General features: G+C 34.0%; 1 long non-coding RNA gene across 4 annotated transcripts; it reads left to right on the forward strand.

Annotated features, from left to right (window-relative positions):
- The first annotated feature begins 1,896 nt into the window (after window positions 1-1,896).
- On the forward strand, window positions 1,897-9,247 carry LOC107806424 (uncharacterized). Of its 4 annotated transcripts, XR_012704895.1 has the most exons (4): window positions 1,941-1,975; window positions 2,172-2,236; window positions 2,611-2,781; window positions 2,885-9,247. It is a non-coding gene; the product is annotated as an uncharacterized LOC107806424 (long non-coding RNA). The 4 variants fall into 4 exon arrangements; XR_001652663.2 differs by having other exon boundaries at window positions 1,897-1,975; window positions 2,172-2,781; XR_012704894.1 differs by lacking the exon at window positions 1,941-1,975 and having other exon boundaries at window positions 2,049-2,236.
- Window positions 9,248-11,104: the final 1,857 nt, after the last annotated feature.

The following is an 11,104-nucleotide window of genomic DNA, read 5'->3' on the forward strand; positions in this document are numbered from 1 at the left end:
CAATTGACAATATAGCTAATTCATTTAATCTTTCTTGAGGCATTATTGATCATCGGTAAGGTTTTATCAATTTTAATTTTGAAACACTTCTTTCCGCTGAAGCAATGGTAATAGGAGTTATTAACAATATCCTATAAATAATATAGGCATTTGAAAAAGATTCAAATCTTTTTATTTAATTGAGTATATCAATTAAACTGTTATCTTCTAATTGTACTATTTTTCTTAACACTTTTAATTCAGAAAATAAATTTAAACTATCAATATCGGGTTGATCATTATGCTTTATGGAACATTCAAGATCAAGACAATATTTTTCTAAATTTTCATCATCTAGTGATCTCAGTTTTTTACCGCTAAATAGAAAACCAAAAATATTTTCATATACTTCTAATTGTTCAAATCTATTTTGAAGTGAAAAAAATTAACCTTATCTGCTACTATCTTCGGTCCATAATAAGTAATTTTTTTGCTTTTATTTTGATCTAAAATAAGTGTCCTTTTATATAATCGAGAAGGAATTAACTTTATTTTTTCAAACTTTGCCCTTATTTACATACCTCAATGTGTCAAGTTAACAACATGTAAATTTTAATTAAGGATAATTTAGTCAAAATACCTTTTTTGCTCTAAGAGTCAGTATTTTCTTAAGGGGTGTGCCAAAGGTAAAAAAGTCACTTATTATGGATTGAGGGAGTATAGGACTCTTCGAGAGATTTTGAGATTTCATTATCAATATTCTTCTCAAATTGTTTCTTCCTATATATCGCACGTTTCTTACGAAATTCGGATTCGATATTCATTTCAAATGCAATTTCCTTGGCAAAAATTTTATCAGTTGCAAATCCTTTTTCACTTCACATAACTTCTTTTAAAATTTATATATAGCTTATTATGTATAGAAAAAATGGGTCCTCCACAAATGTGGGGCCTAAAATAATTGCGTTACTTGATTTATGGAAGGGCCGCCCCTGCTAAATATGTGTACTCTTTTTCCTTTACTAGGATCTTTCCCACTGGATTTTTTCTACTAAGGTTTTAACGAGGCACATTATCTTTTAATAAACATCCAAGGGGGATTGTTATGAAAATATTATATTAGATGTTCATTTAATAATCCGCTATAGATAATCTTCCTGAAGAAGATTATCCATTTAGTAATCCATTGAAGTTTATCTACAAGCAGCTGATGCAGGCAAGTTGCCAGCAACTAAATGAAATGATTTGCAACATTTTCTTATTAAACAGGCAGGTTGCAAGCAGCCCATGCAGACAACTTACAAGCAGCTCAAGAAAAGCCTCGCAACTGCTTTCCGAAAAGCCTTGCAGCTGCTTCCTTTCTTCTATAAATAAAAATTTTTTCAGTTTATTATGAACATCAGTTTGAAGTTGAATAATAACATTAACTCCATAATCTTAAATAATTAAAATTTGAACTCCTGTAATATGTTAATAATGTAATTGTACTTTTGTTAAAAACGATGTACTACTGCATTCGCTATCCTTTTAGTAATATGAGTTTGGTGAACACGTGTTCTTTTACAAGTAATTTTCAAATAATGTACACTTCGAGCTTAAACCAATTGATGTGTCCATAACTATTGAAATCTCTCTTAATTCGACACTGAAAATAAGTCAACGGATGACGAATCTTTTGCAACAAATTAACCAAATAAAATGAACATGATTGGGATTGGATATAAAGGCAAATACAAAAAAGATTATTATTTTAGTCTAATGAAAACAAGTTTTATTTGTTGGATACTACTATGTCTGGATTCCCACTAAACTCCTCTTATAAAATAATTTTTGCTATGAGGTGCCCTCTTATATTTGCATGCTTAATTGAAAAGTTTAAATATTACTTTTTTTCAATTTCTCCACTATAAGAAAAACAATAAAGTTCAGGGTACAAGGAAATACACCTTATTTTAGAGGCGGGAGTAAGCATGACTTGGTCGTCCTGCTTCCCAAGGTAACATTGTAAATTTATAAGTATATATTAAGCTTTGTTTGATTCGTGTGATCTGTTTTAAAGATATGAAACGTGTATTATGGCATTAAAAGTTGGACCAAGTATTACTTTTATGCCCTTCTTCCTACAAACTATACACTCCCACTCCCAAAGGCTTTTGTGTTCAGCTTCAAGTCCTTGTCATTTTCCTCTACAGGTAATCTCCGACCAAATTCTAATGGAAACAAATAATTAGATTGTCGCCGGAATCTCTCTTTACATGTAAGTTCACTCTTTTTTTCTCAGTAGAGCTCTCTGTTCATTCCCCTCTTGGGATATACTCATTTGTTGTTAGGTTTGGAATTAAAATTAGAAATTTTTAGGATGCATATTTAAGTTTTTATAAATTTCTATTCGTTTTCAGGGTTTTAATTTTTTAGAAAAAATCTATTCGAGATTTAGTTTTTAGCATTGTCTGTATATTCTAGAGTTCTAATCGAATTGTTTTGACAATATTGAGCCTCAGTCAAAATAGTATTGATATTAATACTTTGTTTTGTAGATATACCCGTCCCAAATGTATTTTCATTGTATTGTACAGATATGTCACTAGAACCCTCTGAAGATTAATGCGAATTCATTTTCCTTCTTTCCAGATATTTTCACACAATGTTCTCTCTCTCTTTCTCTCAAATTAAGGTTCTTATTCATTTCATTTCTTTCACAATTATGGGTTGATTTATGCACATTAACATAATATCAGAGCCTAGAATCAATTGATTCTGGCTCGGCTCTATAGATCGACGGTGGATTTGCGAAGTTTCGTGGTAATCTTCGTAACACCTTTCTCTTTGTTCGATTTTTTCATGGAATTTTGTGCGATTCATTAGTCTTCGATATAATTTCTAGATGTTTTCGATGGTTTAACAGGGAATTTCTCGTGAATTTTATGCGGTGATTTCTGGTGGTTCACGGTCTAACAATTTGACGCCTGTCGCCATGATTTTGGGTCAAACTTCAAGGCCTTACTTCTTTAGGTTGTAAAGGACGGTAACACCTTCTATTACTACTCTTCATGTTCAGTATTGACAAAAATCCTGTTAGTCGTCTGCATTTTGTGAAACATACCTAATTAGGGTTTCGTCAAGGGTAGTCCAAAGATTAGTTCATCCTCTACTATTGATGGATTTGATGACTTAACTGTTCCCCCTTCCCATCCATTTTATGCCCATCCGTCCGATATTCCAGGTACTCACCTGGTATCCCCACCTTTTGATAGTAATGGTTTTGTTATTTGGTGTAAAAACATGTTAGACTGCACTTTCTGCTTAAAACAAGTTAGGGCTTATAACTGGCAGAGACCCAAAACCTCAATTACATTTTCCATACTACCAATTCTGGTTACGATGGTCATTGCATGGATAACAAACTCACTTTCTAGGGATATAGCAAATAGTGTGATGTGTTTTGATACAACTAAGGATATGTGGGCTGATAATGAGAGGTTTGGTACATCAAATGGCTCCAAATATATCCAGATTCAGAGAGAAGTTAGTGCTACTTCCCAGGGGTCTTTAGACATTGCCACTTATTTTACCAAACTGAGTGGTCTTTGGGATGAACTTAGTACTGCATATGTAGGACCAGTTTGCTCTTGTGGAGCTTTTCCTAAATTCATTGAAGAAGAGAAAATCTACCAATTCTTTAGTATATTAAATGAGTCTTATTCTACATGCAAAGGCAATATCGTTATGATGCCATCTCTCCCCTCTTTGAGCAAAGCATATTCAATGTTTCAAATTAATGACAAGTAGAAGGAGACCTCTGCTCCTGTTCCTGGCTTCTCTAATGATTCTGCTTCATTTAATGCTTTAGCTGGACATATGAATAATCATAGATTTTTCCATCAGAGGGTACATTTTGACTCAAAAAGAGGTTCTACTTCCACCTCAAGTATGTCTTGTAAGTACTGTAAGAAACCTGGGCACACTATTGATAAGTGCTACAAGCTCTATGATTTTTCCCCAGACTTCAAGTTTACCAAGAATAAGAGGTCTGTTGCATGTGTTCGGTCTAGGGGTCATATTCCAGAGTCTATTTCTTCCAACCATGGTTCTTATGAAGTATCTGGTCATGGCTTCAGTAGAGAACAATCACAACATCTTATGACTTTGTTCCAGCAGATTCACACCTCTCCTGCCTTCCACCATGAGAATAATGTTGTTGACAATTTTGGATTTGCAAATTTTGCAGGTGTGTATAACCACCCTGAAGTGCATTCTACTTTTTTCATACATGTGTAGTTTCAACTTTAGGTTTGAATCCTTGGATTATAGATTCTGGTGCCACCAATCACATGCCACCACATAAACATCTTCTCCACAACCTTAAATCATTCGTTTCTCCATTTCTGATAACCTTACCAAATGAATATAAAGTTAAAGTTATATCTACTGGATCATTAGTTCTTTGAGCAGATATGATATTACATAATGTTCTTTTAATTCCATCCTTTTTTTTCAACTTGATCTTTGTGCACAAATTGCTTCTTCAGTTTAATTGTCTTGCAGTCTTCAGCATTTCTACTTGCATTTTACAGGGCCCTTCTTTGAGGAGGCCTCTGGAAATTGGTAAGGATGAAAATGGGTTATACTTCTTCCATTCAGCTAATCCACAACTCCCTATTCTTGTTCCCTATTATGTTTGTAATTATATTCATAGTGATGTATCTGCTCATGTTTCCAATTCTCCTGAACATTCTGTAATTCATAGTTCAACTTGTAATCCACCTGTTGTTGCTAATAAAAGTGATTTATTTTGGCATCAAAGGTTGGTCATATTTCATTTACTAGGATGAAATCTATTTCTTTTTTTATCTAATAAAATTTCATCTAAACAACAATTTTTGTGTATTGCTTGTCTTATGACTAGACAATAGAGATTGCCTTTTCATGATAGTATTATCAAGGGAGAATTACATCCCTTATCACTTGGCCCAACAACCCATCAGAAAATGGCCCACATTTGAAGCCCTTACCCAGTGTAACCCAGGTTGTACATAACTTGAAAATAACTTTTTACTAGTTAGCCCATCCCTTTTTTCTTCTTTCTTCTTCTTCTTCTTCTTCTCGTATCAGCCTTCGCACCCAAAAAATTCTCTACTATTGTTATTCTCGTTCAATTCTTTTTCGGATTCCAATGGTTAACTAAGGTTTTGAAAAATAAGTCACCATTAAAGGTGGTTCAAAGATTCAATTTCAGAAATTGAGTTTTCCGATTTGTTAGTTGTTTGGAGTGGGTGTTGTCCCAATTGATTGAAATCATCAAGATGAGTTCAAAACTTAAATTTCAAGTGATTTGGAGTAGATTTAGGCTATATTCGAGTTAAATTTCAGAGGATTCCCAAGGAAGAAGAACACGTGAAGCTCCATTGTTAGGATTCATTTGTATAATAATGTACAATATTATATAAATAATGTATAAACACCTCTTATACACTATTGTATACAAGGTTGATACATTATTTACAAGTATTTGGTGAATTTCTCTCTCCTTCTTCCTCCTCCTCTTCTTCTTCTTCGTCCTCTTCCTCCTCTTCTCCTCCTTCTCCTCCTACTTCTGCTCCTTCTTCTTCTCCTCCTTTTTCTCCTCCTTCTTTTGCTCTTCTCCTCCTCCTCCTTATCTTTCTCCTCCTTCTCCTCCTTCTCCTTCTTCTTCTCCTTCTCCTCCTTCTCCTTCTTCTACTTCTCCTCCTCCTCCTTCTCTTCTTTCTCCTCCTTCTTCTCCTTCTTCTCCTCCTTCTCCTCCTCCTCCTCCTCCTCCTTCTCCTCATTCTTTTTCTTCTCCTCATTCTTCTTATACACCTATATACATAGTGTATCAAGAATATTTTCACTCTGTGATTATACATCTTTATATATTTTTATACAACTATATGCATAATATACCTCTTTGTATAAAAGTGTATAAGCATCTCTAACGAAATTTTTGTACGATTTTCACTTGCAATTCTTGTATAAAACTAGTCCAAATCTCCAGAAAATAACCTCAAACTTTGTATACAACCTACTTAGACGATTTCTAATAAGTTCAAGCAATACCCACTCCAAATTTCTCAAAAAATCTTATCGAATTTAACAAGATTAGCATTAAAGGAGATGTGATTTTAGGTTTCTCGCATCTGTTTTTGCGTTTTGTAGTTGTGATAGGCCGAAAGACATACAAAATCCAAAAAAAAGAAACAATTCGGAGAAGTATTGGTTATGGAAGAAGGCACAAATGAGTGTTGACTGATGTCTCGATCAATGGTTACACTAAAAATGGGGAACTGATTTTTGTTTTCATATGATTCTTTTTTATTAATTAAATAAAATATTTATGGGTGAAAAATGAGGAGAAAGCTACAATAGGGGTAGGTAGGTGACGGAAAAATAAATAAGGTTGTTATAATTAGAGGGAATGTGAAAAGAAAAGATTTTATTTATATTGGCTACATATTTGCAAACTTGTAACTGGGTTAAAATAGTGCAGCGTCAACTTATGGAGTACTTTATTCTGTAATTTTGTCTATTATCAATTCCTATGTTCCCTTCCAACTTGTTCACATTGATATTTGGGGTCCTTACAATACTCCAACTTTTAATGGTTTTAGATACTTTTTGACTCTAGTTGATGAATTTACTAGAGTGACTTGGACTCTAATCTTCTATCTTGTAAGAGTAATGCTCTTTCAATCCTTAAAGCTTTCCTCCAAATGGTCAAAGTGCAATTCCTGTCTATTGTTTAGTGCTTTAGGTCTAACAATGCATATGAACTAGACAGTAATACTGCAACTCAACAGTTCTTCATTGATAATGGAATTCTTCACCAAACTACTATTGCACACACTCCACAACAAAATAGGATAGTTGAAAGAAAACACAAACGTTTATTAGAAGTTTCTAGAGCTCTTCTGTTTCAATCCAAGCTTCCTCTCAAGTATTGGGGTAAATGTGTTCTCACTGCCATTTACATTATAAATAGGGTTCCTTCTACTGTTTTACACAATGTATCTTCCTTTGAAAAATTGCATGGTACTATTCCTACTTATGATCATCTGAAACCCTTTGGATGCCTTTGTCATACAGTAAGCCCTAAACCCGGTAGGGATAAGTTCTAGTCTAGGTCCATTTCTGCTATTTTCTTGGGGTACCCCTGTGGAAAAAAGGGTTACAAACTATTAAATACGTCTACTCGTTCTGTTTTCTTCTCCAAGGATGTCATTCCATGAGCACATCTTCCCTTACCATTCTTCCTCTTCTCCCACTTTTCCTCCTCCACCTGATTTTGTTGATCTTCCTTCTCCTACTATTGCCTTTGATCCTCCTGCACTTTGTCCCGCCTCCATCACTCCTGTTGTTTCTTCTTCTTCTTCCACTGCTTCTTTTCATCCTTCACATCCTTGTCTTCTAGTCCCTGAAGTTAGAAGATTTGGCAGAGCGGTCCATCCTCCAATGTATCTTAAACATTATGTTTGCACCTCTGTCATCCCTTCTCCTCTTCCTGCTTCTTTATCTACCAAGGTGTCTACTATTGATTTGCATATGCATGAACCTCAATTTTATCAACAAGTTGTCTCTAATCCTGCTTGGCAAGAGGACATGATCAAAGTATTTCAGGCCCTTGATGCAAACCAGACTTGGGATATTGTTCCCCTTCCTCCTCATAAGAAGCCAATACTTTGTAAGTGGTTATATAAGATAAAATAGAAGTCTGATGCCACTATTGAAAGATATAAATCAAAATTTGTGATTAGAGGGGATACCCAGAAAGAAATGGATAGACTATACTGAAACTTTTTCCCCAATTATCAAACTTACCACAATCAGATGTCTACTTACCCTAGTTGTTAAGAGGGTGGATTTTTTTTCAATTGGTTTTCAACAATGCTCTTCTTACATGGTGACCTCCATGAAGAGGTTTACATGAAGATTCCTCTTGGTCTTGTGGTATCTGAATCTTCATTTGCCTCTCATTTGCTTTGCAAACTCAAAAATTTACTTTTGGGGTTAAACAAATATCCAGACAATGGTTTGTAAAATTGTTTGGGTTTTTGATCTCCAGGCGTTATGCATCTAGTAAGAATGATAACTCACTCTTCACTATGACTTCGGTTCCTCCTTGGTGGTAATTGTTGCTTATGTAGATGATTTGTTTTTGGCTGGTGATGATATGAATGAATTGAATTCTCTGAAAACTTTCCTGGATGACATCAAGATAAAGTATCTTGGATCTGTTTATTACTTCCTGGGTTTAGAAGTCATTCCTCATCAGCAGGGTTACTTTATGAGCCAACAAAAGTACATCTCTGACCTTCTAGCTGAATTTTATTGTGAGAACTTCACTCCTACTTCCACCCTTTTGGATCCCAGTGTAAAATTGGATGCTGATATAGGTGACCCTATTTCTGATCCTAGCACTTATAGGAGGTTGGTTGGCAAGCTCAATTTTCTTCAACATACCAGGTCTGATGTCTTATTTTCAATCCAGCATCTCAGTCAATTCTTACAGGCTCTACATGTTACTCATATGATAACATTTTTTCATGTCCTAAGATATTTGATGAATGATCCTGCCCAAGATCTTCTATTATCTACCAGTTCTGATTTCTCTCTTTTAGACTATTTAGATTTGGTTGCTTGTGCTATTTCTAGAAGATCTGTGACATGTTTTTACATCACGCTTGGGGGTAGTCCTATTTCTTGGAAGAGTAAGAAGCAATCTACTGTGGCTCTTTCTTCATCTAAAGCTGAATATTGAGCTTTGAGAATGGTTGTGACTGAGATTTCTCTGTTGGTCCGCTTGCTGTGATCTTGGCTTGAATATTTCTGGACATGTTTTCCTCTTTTGTAAAAACCAAGCAATTTTACATATTATCAAAAATCCTGTATTTCATGAGCGCACGAAGTATATTGAGGTTGATTTTCATTTTATCCGTGACAGCCTACATTCAGGATTGATCTCCTTATTGTTTGTTCCCAGTTCTGCTCAACTTGCAGATATGCTGGCCAGGCATCTACCTGGACCTCTACATCATCACTTCTTGTGCAAGCTTGGAGTGTTTACACCCTCCAACTTGAAGAGGGTATTGACAATATTGGGTCTCAGTCAAAATAGTGTTGACATTAGTAGTTTGTTTTATAGACATACCCAGCCCAATTGTATTTTTAGCCTAACTGTATTTTTATTGTATTGTACAGATGTATGTCACTAGAACCTTTTGAAGATTAATGAGAACTTATTTTCCTTCTTTCCAGCTATTTTCACACGTTGTTCTCCCCCCCCCCTCCCCTCAAATTAGGGTTCTTATTTATTTCATTTCTTTCACAGTTATGGGTTGATTTCTGCACATTAACAAATTGAACTATTCTCTTCAAATTTCAGCAGTGAGCCATGAGTATACTTAGGATTCAATTTACATGGTTTGATTTTTTTTCCCAGTATTACTCTTCAAATCGAAACAAAACTGGAGAAGATGACCATTTAAATTTCTCTAATTATTGTGTCTTGAAACAAAAGAAGAAAAACACAGAATCATGTATAGCCAGTAAAGTTCTTACATCACTTAGAACTTTAATAATAGTTTGATTGTCGTCGTTTGCGTTCTTATTCGTCCATATTACTTGGCTTTTTTGTTTTTTGGTGAGTATTTTCTGGCTATTAATTTATTGAAAGACCCTATTCTCTCTTGGTTTTCTTTCCCTGTCCATTCTGATCTTGTGTCTATTTTTGGGGGGTCTATGCGGTGAAGATATTTTGATGTGCTTTTTCCCCCTTTTCGGCTCCTGCTGTGTGTTTTGATCATTCTTGCATATTGTTTTGGGTCTATGCTCTGTTCATAAATCACTTTTTTACCTTTTCATGTGAGGTTGATTTCTAGATCCTGCTCCTACTACGAGGGTCTTTGGCTAAGCTTATAAGCTGGTCAAATTGATATAAGTACTTTTTGACTTATCTACGCATTTGGTAAACACCCAAAGTGCTTATAAACTAAAATTAATCATAAGTCATAAGTTATTAATCCCCTAACTTATGACTTTTTAGCTTATAAGCACTTTTAGTTTCACCAAAGTTTTTACTAGTTTATCCTTAATGATATTTTTTTAATTCACAACATATTTTTCTCAAAATAAATTTTTTAATTTCTCTTCATTCCATACTCGTTGTTCTATCTTTTCTTTACAAAGGAACTTTTCAATTTGTAATATTTTATAATGTTTTAAAGATATATTAGTCATTTTAACAAAAAAATAACTTTTATTCCTTTTCCTACCATACACATTAACTGCTTATTATCAATTTCAGCACGTCTATCCAAACATGTAAATAGTTTTTCAAAAATCAGTTTCAGCACTTAAAAATATTTTTCAGTATTTCAAGCTTATCAATTATATTTAAAATCAACTAATCCAAACGGGGTCTATATAGTGTCAATGGAAACTTAACTCTGAGGATTTAAAAGACATTTAGGGTTCATCAATCTCTTTATAGTTTAAGTATGAGTTTTGTTATCCGTAAAAAAAAAGTAACTGTCCCATTTACAACTAGTTATATTGGTAACATAAACGTTCTTTATATTTTCAGTGTATGTAACTTATATTTTAATATATGTACGCTCATAATTGACCAGTTCTAATTAGTTAACTACATGAAGCTGTTGAACCTCCCATCCCAAGTGTATGTGCATGTGCACTATAATTGTTGCTCATGCATTCTATGCTCATCTATTGTTTTGTTGTGAAGATTATAAGTTTTTATTACAGAGTGCAGCTTGATTTTGTTTGTTCTCATGACTACGTATATGTTTGACCAAAAAATATAGAATTTCGGTTAAACTATTAAATTTTATGTAATAAGGGGTTAAACTTAGTTAATGATAATATATCTAGATTTAGAACTTGACAACATGGATAAGGTAAGATAAAGTCGGTGGAAAACTGAAAGTAATGCACATTTAATATTCCAAAAGATGTGAGCAATAATAGGGGAATATCAAGCAATAAATAGTAATAAATCACATTTATGTAAATAAGGAGAATGATTCACCCAATAATGAATGAGATGGATGATTATTCTTCCTGACAATGATGAATGACAAGCAAATCCTAGAAT

The sequence above is a fragment of the Nicotiana tabacum genome, chromosome 22, assembly GCF_000715075.1.
Source record: "Nicotiana tabacum cultivar K326 chromosome 22, ASM71507v2, whole genome shotgun sequence".
NCBI lineage: Eukaryota > Viridiplantae > Streptophyta > Magnoliopsida > Solanales > Solanaceae > Nicotiana > Nicotiana tabacum.